At 42.4% G+C, this 10,288-nt stretch overlaps 1 long non-coding RNA gene across 1 annotated transcript in view; it reads left to right on the plus strand.

Moving 5' to 3' along the window:
• LOC139765244 (uncharacterized) overlaps window positions 1-10,288 on the plus strand; it is a 14,512-nt gene continuing 4,224 nt past the window's right edge. The window contains exons 1-3 of the long non-coding RNA XR_011716623.1: window positions 1-154; window positions 1,098-1,265; window positions 7,522-7,646. This is a non-coding gene — a long non-coding RNA (uncharacterized lncRNA). The remainder of the gene's footprint in view (window positions 155-1,097; window positions 1,266-7,521; window positions 7,647-10,288) is intronic.

Genomic DNA, 10,288 nt, shown 5'->3' on the forward strand with positions numbered 1-10,288 from the left:
TCTGGGAGACAGAAAGGACTGGAGTGTAGTAACTTGGTATCTGTGTGTTGTAGGTGTGGGTGGTGACGTTTTGGTCAGATGGCCTGGGAGCTTCCTGTGGCGGATCCATCATCAACGAAGAGTGGGTCCTGACGGCCGCCCATTGCATCAGCAAGTGAGTTCTCACTGTATCGCCTGGTGACACCGTACTGTGGCACCAGGTGAGTCCTTACTATGTCACCTGTTAAGCCCTTACTCTCTCAGCAAGTGTCACCAAGTGAGTCTTTATGTGTCACCAGGCGAGTCATTATGTCACAATGTTTTCCTATCATGCGTCACAAAGTGAGACTCTGGTGTCACAGTGACCTTACCGTGTCATCAAGTGGTTTCACAGTGTCACCAGGTAATGCCCTGGGTAGGATGAGTGAACCTTTACAGTGTCACCAGGTATCCCTTGGTGAACCTTGTGCATCACAAGGTGCGCTCATGTTGAGTTCATGGTTGATCCTTAAGGATCACCAGGTCATCTCTTATCATGCACTATGCTGGACCTTGTTGTCATGAGGTAAACTCTCACCGTGTCATGAGATGAGTCTTCACGGTAACTGGCCCCTCGGTGTCACCAAGTCTGCTTGGAGTGTCATGAGATTTAACTTTTATGGTTCACTGGCTGAGCCTTGAGTGTCAACAGCAGAGCTCTCGTAACTGCATGGTGAGTAATACAAGATGAGTCCTTCGCTGTGTGACCAGATCATTTCTCAACACCTCATCAGGAAAGTCCCTCTGTATTATGGACTAAACCCTCACAATGTCGCTTGGTGAACCCCTAATGTATCGTCATGAGATCTCACCCAGCCAAGCGGCGAGCCCCTTAGTGCCTCATAAAGGCACCGAAGCAAACATGAATGAAACAGACTTTCTATGCATCGGTAGAGTACCTATAGCAGCGATTTCCAATATCAAAATACAAACCTTTTCTCTCCCTTTATCATAAAGGATTTTATGGCAAACTAAGAATTCTCCTCCTCCAGCTGATTACATCTACTTTATTTCCAAAGTTTGAACAACAGTAGAGCAGGGTGTGTATTCATCGACCTGTATGTACTCCACATCCACAGGACTGACGGCCATGGATCAGTGATCCCGGTTTCAAGCATCAGAGTCACTGTTGGTGCCCACCTGAAGCAGGAACCAGGCACCCACGGCGGCTATAACGTTCAGGCTGAGGTCCCTCCCTCAGGTCACGTGAACTACGACTTTCCATCGCATGATATAGCTCTTCTCAAGTAAGTCATTAATGTGTGTCAAGTAGTATGGGAGTGTCTCTTGGGCTACTGCAGTTGAGACTAGAACATTCTGTAGGTATCAGTACGAGAACTTCAAGAAAGTTGTAGAATTGAAAAGGAAGAGAGAGATGTTTGATCTTAACCCATGCCTGGCAGGACTGAAGTTTTTTCTTAATACAAATTCTTAAATGGAAAGTTGTTTCTCTTCCACAAGTCAGTTTGTTACATTAGCTTTATCACATATAAACTTTTCCCATTAATTTCTTCCACACGTGAAAACCTAAAACGAACTAACCTGTTTTAACAAAAGTTACCTAAGATAACCGGTCTACTTTTTTCATAATTTACATTGGAGGCTCCAGTTAAGGACAAAAGTTAGCATCAAGTCAGGATCTTAATTCAGATATAGAAAGGTTAATGAAAAAGGGGAAAGGAAGATACAAGGGAAAGTATTTACGAATTTTGGAGGAATTGAAAACCTTTTAAAATGTGCCACGTCATAATTGTTGGGAAAGAAATGAGAAGGTAGAGAGTTCCAAAGCTTCGAGGTGTAGGGAAAGAAGTTTGTAAGAAATTTCGTTTACCCCAAGTTGATTTTATTGAGGAAGTTAAGTTGAGACGAGATGCAGATCGAGTGAGAGAAGAAGAAGCACAACTGGAGGATGTGGAGGAATGCAGGGTTGAGTCCTCTACGTATGAGTGAATTTGTATATTTGTGGAGAAAGAGAAAGGAGGAGAGGCTGACGCATCAACACCCACGAAAATAGATCTGCCAGAGAGGAAGCTAGTGGGAGTAAAATGAGGGAGGGAAGACAAAAGAGAGGAGCTTAATGGTAAGACCCCGATGATACACCCTGTGAAAGCTTTGGATATATCAAGACCAACAATATGAGATACCCCAGAATTTTTCAGGGATGATGACCAGGAAAGAATATCGCCAGTGGATCTCGCCCCACGGAAGCCATACTGGTGATCAGTATGTGCGCGAGGTAGCGCTAGGAAAAGACAACAAAGGCCACATTCGTTCACAGTCATTCTCTAGCTCTCATGTATAATGCACCGAAACCACAGCTCCCTTTCCACATCCAGTCCCCACAGAACTTTCATGATTTACTCCAGACGCTTCACATGCTCTAGTTCAATCGATTGACAGCACGTCGACCCCGGTATACCCAATCATTCCATTTCACTCTATTCATTGAAGGCCTTTTGCCCTCCCGCATGTTCAGGCCCCGAGCACTCAAAATCTTTTTCATTCCATTTTTCCACATCCAATTTGGTCTCCCACTTCTCCTCGTTCCCTCCACCTCTGACACATATATCCTCTTGGTCAATCTTTCCTCACACATTCTCTCCTTGTGACCAAACCATTTAAAAAAACCCGCTTCTGCTCTCTCAACCACACTCTTTTTATTACCACACATCTCTCTTACCCTATTATTACTTACTCGATCAAACCACATCACACCACATATTGTCCTCAGACATCTCATTTCCAGCACATCCTCCGCACAACTCTATCTATAGCCCACGCCTCGCAACCATATAACATTGTTGGAACCACTATTCCCTCAAACATACACCCATTTTCCCTTTCCGAGATAGTGTTCTCGACTTCCACACATTCTTCAACGCTCCCAGAACTTTCGCCCCCTCCCCCACCCTATGATTCATTTCCTCTTCCATGGTTCCATCCGCTGCTAAATTCACTCCCAGATATCTATAACACTTCACTTCCTCCAGTTTATCTTTATTCAAACTTACCTCCCAATTGACTTGTCCCTCAACCCTACTGTACCTAATAACCTTGCTCTTATTCCCATTTGCTCTCAGCTTTCTTCTTTCACACACTTTACCAAACTCAGTCACCAGCTTCTGCAGATTCTCACACGAATCAGCCACCAGCGATGTATCATCAGCAAACAACAGCTGACTCACTTCCCAAGCTCTCTCATCAACAACAGACTGCATACTTGCCCCTCTTTCCAAAACTCTTGCATTCACCTCCCTAACAACCCCATCCATAAACAAATCAAACAACCATGGAGACATCACACACCCCTGCCGCAAACCTACATTCACTGAGAACCAATCACTTTCCTCTCTTCCTACACGTACACATGCCTTACATCCTCGATAAAAATTTTTCACTGCTTCTTACAACTTGCCTCCCACACCATATATTCTTAGTACCTTCCACAGAGCATCTCTATCAACTTTATCATATGCCTTCTCCAGATCCATAAATGCTACATACAAATTCATTTGCTTTTCTAAGTATTTCTCACATACATTCTTCAAAGCAAACACCTGATCCACACATCCTCTACCACTTCTGAAACCACACTGCTCTTCCCCAATCTGATGCTCTGTACATGCCTTCACCCTCTCAATCAATACCCTCCCATATAATTTACCAGGAATACTCAACGAACTTATACCTCTGTAATTTGAGCACTCACTTTTATCCTCTTTGCCTTTGTATAATGGCACTATGCAAGCATTCTGCCAATCCTCAGGCACCTCACCATGAGTCATACATACAGTGAATAACCTTACCAACCAGTCAACAATACAGTCACCCCCTTTTTTGATAAATTCCACTGCAATACCATCCAAACCCGCTGCCTTGCCGACTTTCATCTTCCGCAAAGCTTTTACCACATCTCTGTTTACCAAATCATTTTCCTTAACCCTCTCACTTTGCACACCACCTCGACCAAAACACCCTATATCTGCCACTCTGTCATCAAACACATTTAACAAACCTTCAAAATACTCACTCATCACCTCACATCACCACAACTTGTTATCACCTCCCCATTAGCCCCCTTCACTGAAGTTTCCATTGATTCCCTTGTCTTTCGCACTTTGTTTACCTCCTTCTAAAACATCTTTTTATTCTCCCCGAAATCTAATGATACTCTCTCACCCCAACTCTCATTTGCCCTCTTTTTCACCTCTTGTACCTTTCATTTATACATCTCCCACTCAATTGCATTATTTCCCAGCAAAAATCGTCCAAATGCCTCTCTCTTCTCTTTCTCTAATAATCTTTCTTCTTCATCCCACCTCTCACTACCCCTTCTAATCTGCCCACCTCCCACGCTTCTCATGCCACAAGCATCTTTTGCGCAATCCATCACTGCTTCCCTAAATACATCCCATTCCTCCCCCACTCCCCTTACGTCCTTTGTTCTCAGGTTTTTCCATTCTGTACTCAGTCTCTCCTGGTACTTCCTCACACAAGTCTCCTTTCCAAGCTCAGTTACTCTCACCACTCTATTCACCCCAACATTCTTTCGCCTTTTCTGAAAACCTCTACAAATCTTCACCTTCGCCTCCACAAGATAATGATCAGACATCCCTCCAGTTGCACCTCTCAGCACATTAACATCCAAAAGTCTCTCTTTCGCGCGCCTATCAATTAACGCGTAATCCATTAACGCTCTCTGGCCATCTCTCCTACTCACATATGTCTACTTACGTATATCTCTCTTTTTAAACAGGTATTTCCAATCACCAGTCCTTTTTCAGCTCATAAATCTACAAGCTCTTCACCATTTCCATTTACAACACTGAACACCCCATGTATACCAATTATTCCCTCAACTGCCACATTATTCACCTTTGCATTCAAATCACCAATCGCTATAACCCGGTCTCGTGCATCAAAACTACTAACACTCACTCAGCTGCCCCCAAAACACTTGCCTCTCATGATCTTTCTTCTCATGCCCAGGTACATAGGCACCAATAATCACCCATCTCTCTCCATCCACATTCAGTTTACCCAAATCAGTCCAGAGTTTGCTTTCTTACACTCAATCACATACTTCCACTACTCCTGTTTCAAGAGTAGTGCTACTCCTTCCCTTGCTCCTGTCCCCTCACTAACCCCTGACTTTACTCCCAAGACATTCCCAAACCACTCTTTCCCTTTACCCTTGAGCTTCGTTTCACTCAGAGCCAAAACGTTTTAGTTTCCTTTCCTCAAACATTCTACCTATCTCTCCTTTTTCCTCATCTTGGTTACATCCACACACATTTAGACACCCCAATCTGAGCCTTCGAGGAGGACGAGCACTCCCCGCGTGACTCCTTCTTCTGTTTCCCCTTTTTGAAAGTTAAAATACAAGGAGGGGAGGGTTTCCAGCCCTCCGCTCCCGTCCCCTTTAGTCGCCTTTTACGACACGTGATGAATGCGTGGGAAGTATTCTTTCTCCCCTATCCCCAGGGGTATATACATATATATATATATATATATATATATATATATATATATATATATATATATATATATATATATATATATATATATACATATATATATATATATATATATATATATATATATATATATATATATATATATATATATATATATATTTTTTTTGCTTTGTCGCTGTCTCCCGCGTTTGCGAGGTAGCGCAAGGAAACAGACGAAAGAAATGGCCCAACCCACCCCCATACACATGTATATACATACGTCCACACACGCAAATATACATACCTACACAGCTTTCCATGGTTTACCCCAGACGCTTCACATGCCCTGATTCAATCCACTGACAGCACGTCAACCCCGGTATACTACATCGATCCAATTCACTCTATTCCTTGCCCTCCTTTCACCCTCCTGCATGTTCAGGCCCCGATCACACAAAATCTTTTTCACTCCATCTTTCCACCTCCAATTTGGTCTCCCACTTCTCCTTGTTCCCTCCACCTCCGACACATATCCTCCTGGTCAATCTTTCCTCACTCATTCTCTCCATGTGCCCAAACCATTTCAAAACACCATCTTCTGCTCTCTCAACCACGCTCTTTTTATTTCCACACATCTCTCTTACCCTTACGTTACTTACTCGATCAAACCACCTTACACCACACATTGTCCTCAAACATCTCATTTCCAGCACATCCATCCTCCTGCGCACAACTCTATCCATAGCCCACGCCTCGCAACCATACAACATTGTTGGAACCACTATTCCTTCAAACATACCCATTTTTGCTTTCCGAGATAATGTTCTCGACTTCCACACATTCTTCAAGGCTCCCAGGATTTTCGCCCCCTCCCCCACCCTATGATCCACTTCCGCTTCCATGGTTCCATCCGTTGCCAGATCCACTCCCAGATATCTAAAACACTTTACTTCCTCCAGTTTTTCTCCATTCAAACTTACCTCCCAATTGACTTGACCCTCAAAACTAATGTACCTAATTACCTTGCTCTTATTCACATTTACTCTTAACTTTCTTCTTTCACACACCTTATATATATATATATATATATATATATATATATATATATATATATATATATATATATATATATATATATATATATATATATATATATATATATATATTGTTACGAACTCGATACTTATTCGGGCAAGGTCACCAGTAACATGTATATGTTACAAATACTATACTGATCCTTGTCTCTGCAAGGACGTTAGATTTGTTATGTTGCACAACTCAGGATAGCACCATCTTAACGTTATGGGATTAAATTAAAGACCAGGGTTAAATCTACATATAATACAAGGAATGAGAATACAAGATGACAAGCAAATTGATCAGGTACAAACACTTTTGTTAACACTTGATATTCAATATTTCACATTCTACATTCCAGGTAAGATTTCAAACCAGGGGATCGCTTTCCTTTAGGAGACTTTGTTCGATAACATTACACTTAGTTAGATCTGACGTGATACAGCAAACATCTTACAAACTAGGGCAGCGGTTGCTACGGGGCTCGAGAAAGGAAAGCCTACATTACCTTGCTGGGCTCGTGACTGCTGAAGGAATCAAATCTCAGCGGGTGTCATGGGTATATATTACAGTAAAGACAAGCGTTCGCCCTGCTAGCTATAACGCTATACTTGATTGGCTATGGGACTAAGAGCACTTGTGATTGGTTGGAGTCCTTAGCGTCGCACATTCTGCGTAGTTCACACTCCTCTTGTTTAAACATGCAGCAATGACATATCCCTGGTGTATACATATATAGATATATACACAGTCACCCTGGTGTATACATAGAAGAAGCTCTTGTAAGATATTGAGGTAATAATCTGCACAAATACACATTAAAAGTACATAGATATACTGTGAAAAGGACTGATATACACAATACACGACAAGAATGGTTGAAGCATTATGAAAATGGTCATCATATCAGAAACACTTCACTTGTTGACACAGGAGACGTACACTGAGCTGACCTAAAGTGATCTTGCAGGTTGCAGTCGTCCCTGACTTTCACCCAGACTGTAGGACCTGTGTGTCTACCTCCACGCTCCTGGGCCACTGACGATTTTATCGGCAAGAACATTACTATAAGCGGTTGGGGAGTCACTGAATCAGGTAAGGAAACTGAAATCAACACACTGTCAAGATGGGCAGAAGAAATCTGTATAGTGGTAAGACGGGTAACAGATATGACAAATAGGTTGTCAGTTGAAACATTAAGGACTTTATACCAAATCTTCAAATACTAAATTAAATGATCTGTTACAAGGAAGTGAAGTTTCAGAATTTGATATTGTAATCAAATCTAGGTCAATGGGTTGATATTCATACATAATCTTCGTATATATTCACCATTTCCCGCGTTAGCGAGGTAGCGTCAAGAACAAACGATTGAGCCTTAGAGGAAATATCCTCACTTGGCACCGTTATCTGGTTTTTTTTTGGAAGATTAAAAACTGGAGAGGAGGATTTCCAGCCCCCCACCCGGTTTTAGTTGCCTTTTACGACACGTAGGGAATACGTGGGAAGTATTCTTTCTCCTCTATCTCCATTTATATATACATATACATACATTCCCCTTTAAGAAATTTAAATACAAGGAGGGGGGTTCCAGCCGCCCACTTCCTTCCCCTTTAGTCGCCTTCTACGACACGTGGGGAATACGTGGGAGATGGGCAGATCAGAAAGTGTAGTGAGTGGCGGGATGAAGACATAAAGCTGTTCGTGAAAAAGAAAAGAGAGGCGTTTGGACGATTTTTCAGGGAAGTAGTGCTAATGAATAAGAGATGTATAAAAGAAAGGGGCAGGAGGTCAAGAGAAGTGCAAAGGTTGAAAAAGAGGGCAAATGAAAGTTGAGGTGAGAGAGTATCATTAAACTTTAGGGAGTGTAAAAAAGGGTTTGGAAGGAGGTAAAACATGTGCTTAAGACAAGAGAACAAATGGCAACATCGGTGAAGGGGGAAAGTGGGGAGGTAATAACATGTAGTGATGAAGTGAGATGGAGTGATTATTTTCAAGGTTTGTTGAATGTGTTTGATGATAAAGTGGCATATATAGTGTGTTTTGGTCAGGGTGGTGTGCGAAGTGAAAGGGCGAGGGTGAATGGTTTGGTTGAAAGAGAATAGTTAGTGAAAGCTATGCGGAACATAAAATCCAGGAAGGCGGCGTGTTTGAATAGCATTACAGTGGAATTTATTCAAAGAGGGGGTGACTGTGTTGTTGAATGGTTGGCAAGTATATTCAATGTATGTATGGATCTTGAAGTGCCTGAGCATTGGCGGAATGCATCCATATTGCCACTGTACGAAGGTAAAGGGAATAAAGATGAGTGTTCAAATTACAGAGGTATAAGTTTATTGAGTATTCCTATGAAATTACATGGGAGGGTATTGATTTAGAGGGTGAAGGCATGTACAGAAAATCAGATTGGTGAAGAACCGTGTGGTTTCAGAAGTGGTTGAGGATGTGTGGACAAGGTGTTTGCTTTGAAGAATGTATGTGAGAAATACTTAGAAAAACAAATGGATTTGTACGTAGCATTTGTGGATCTGGAGGAGGCATATGATAGAGTTGATTGAGATGCTCTGTGGAAGATATTAAGAATATATGGTGTGTGAGGTAAGTTGTTAGAAGCAGTGAAAAGTTTTTCTCGAGGATGTAAGGCATGTGTACGAGTAGGAAGAGAGAAAAGTGATTGGTTCTCAGTGAATGGGTTTGCGACAGGGGTGTGTGATGTCTCCATGGTTGTCTAATTTGTTTATGGATGGAGTTGTTAGGGAGGTGAATGCAAGAGTTTTGGAGAGAGAGGCAAGTATACAGTCTTTTGTGGATGAGAGGGCTTGGGAAATGAGTCAGTTGTTGTTCGCTGATGATACAGCGCTTGTGGCTGATTCGGGTGAGAAACTGCAGAAGCTGGTGACTGAGTTTAGTAAAGTGTGTGAAAGAAGAAAGCTGAGAGTAAATATAAATAAGAGCAAGGTTAATGGTTACAGTAGAGCTGAGGGACAAGTCAATTGGGAGGTACGTTTCATTGGAGAAAAACTGGAGGAATTGAAGCGTTTTAGATATCTGAGAGTGGATTTGGCAGTGGATGGAACCATGGAAACGGAAGTGAGTCACAGGGTGGGGAAGGGAGGTTGAAGAATGTGTGGAAGGCGAAAAATCTCAGAAAGCAAAAATGGGTATGTTTGAAGAAATAGTGGTTCCAACAATGTTATATGGTTGCGAGGCGTGGGTCATAGATAGGGTTGTGCGGAGGAGGGTGGATGTGTTGGAAATGAGATGTTTGAGGACAATATGTGGTGTGAAGTTTTTTGATCGAGTAAGTAATGAAAGGGTAAGAGAGATGTGTGGTAATAAAAAGAGTGTGGTTGAGAGAGCTGAAGAGGGTTTGGTCACACGGAGAGAATGAGTGAGGAAAGATTGACAAGGAGGATATATGTGTCAGAGGTGGAGGGAACGAGGAGAAGTGGGAGACCAAATTGGAGGTGGAAGGATGGAGTGAAAAAGATTTTGAACGATCGGGGCCTGAACATGCAGGAGGGTGAAAGGTTTGCAAGGAATAGAGTGAATTGGAACGATGTGGTATACCGGGGTCGACGTGCTGTCAATGGATTGAACCAGGGCATGTGAAGCGTCTCGGGTAAACCATGGAAAGTTTTGTGGGGCCTGGATGTGGAAAGGGAGCTGTGGTTACGGTGCATTATACATGACAGCTAGAGACTGAGTGTGAACCAATGTGGCCTTTGTTGTCTTTT

Source organism: Panulirus ornatus, chromosome 53, assembly GCF_036320965.1.
Source record: "Panulirus ornatus isolate Po-2019 chromosome 53, ASM3632096v1, whole genome shotgun sequence".
Lineage (NCBI taxonomy): Eukaryota > Metazoa > Arthropoda > Malacostraca > Decapoda > Palinuridae > Panulirus > Panulirus ornatus.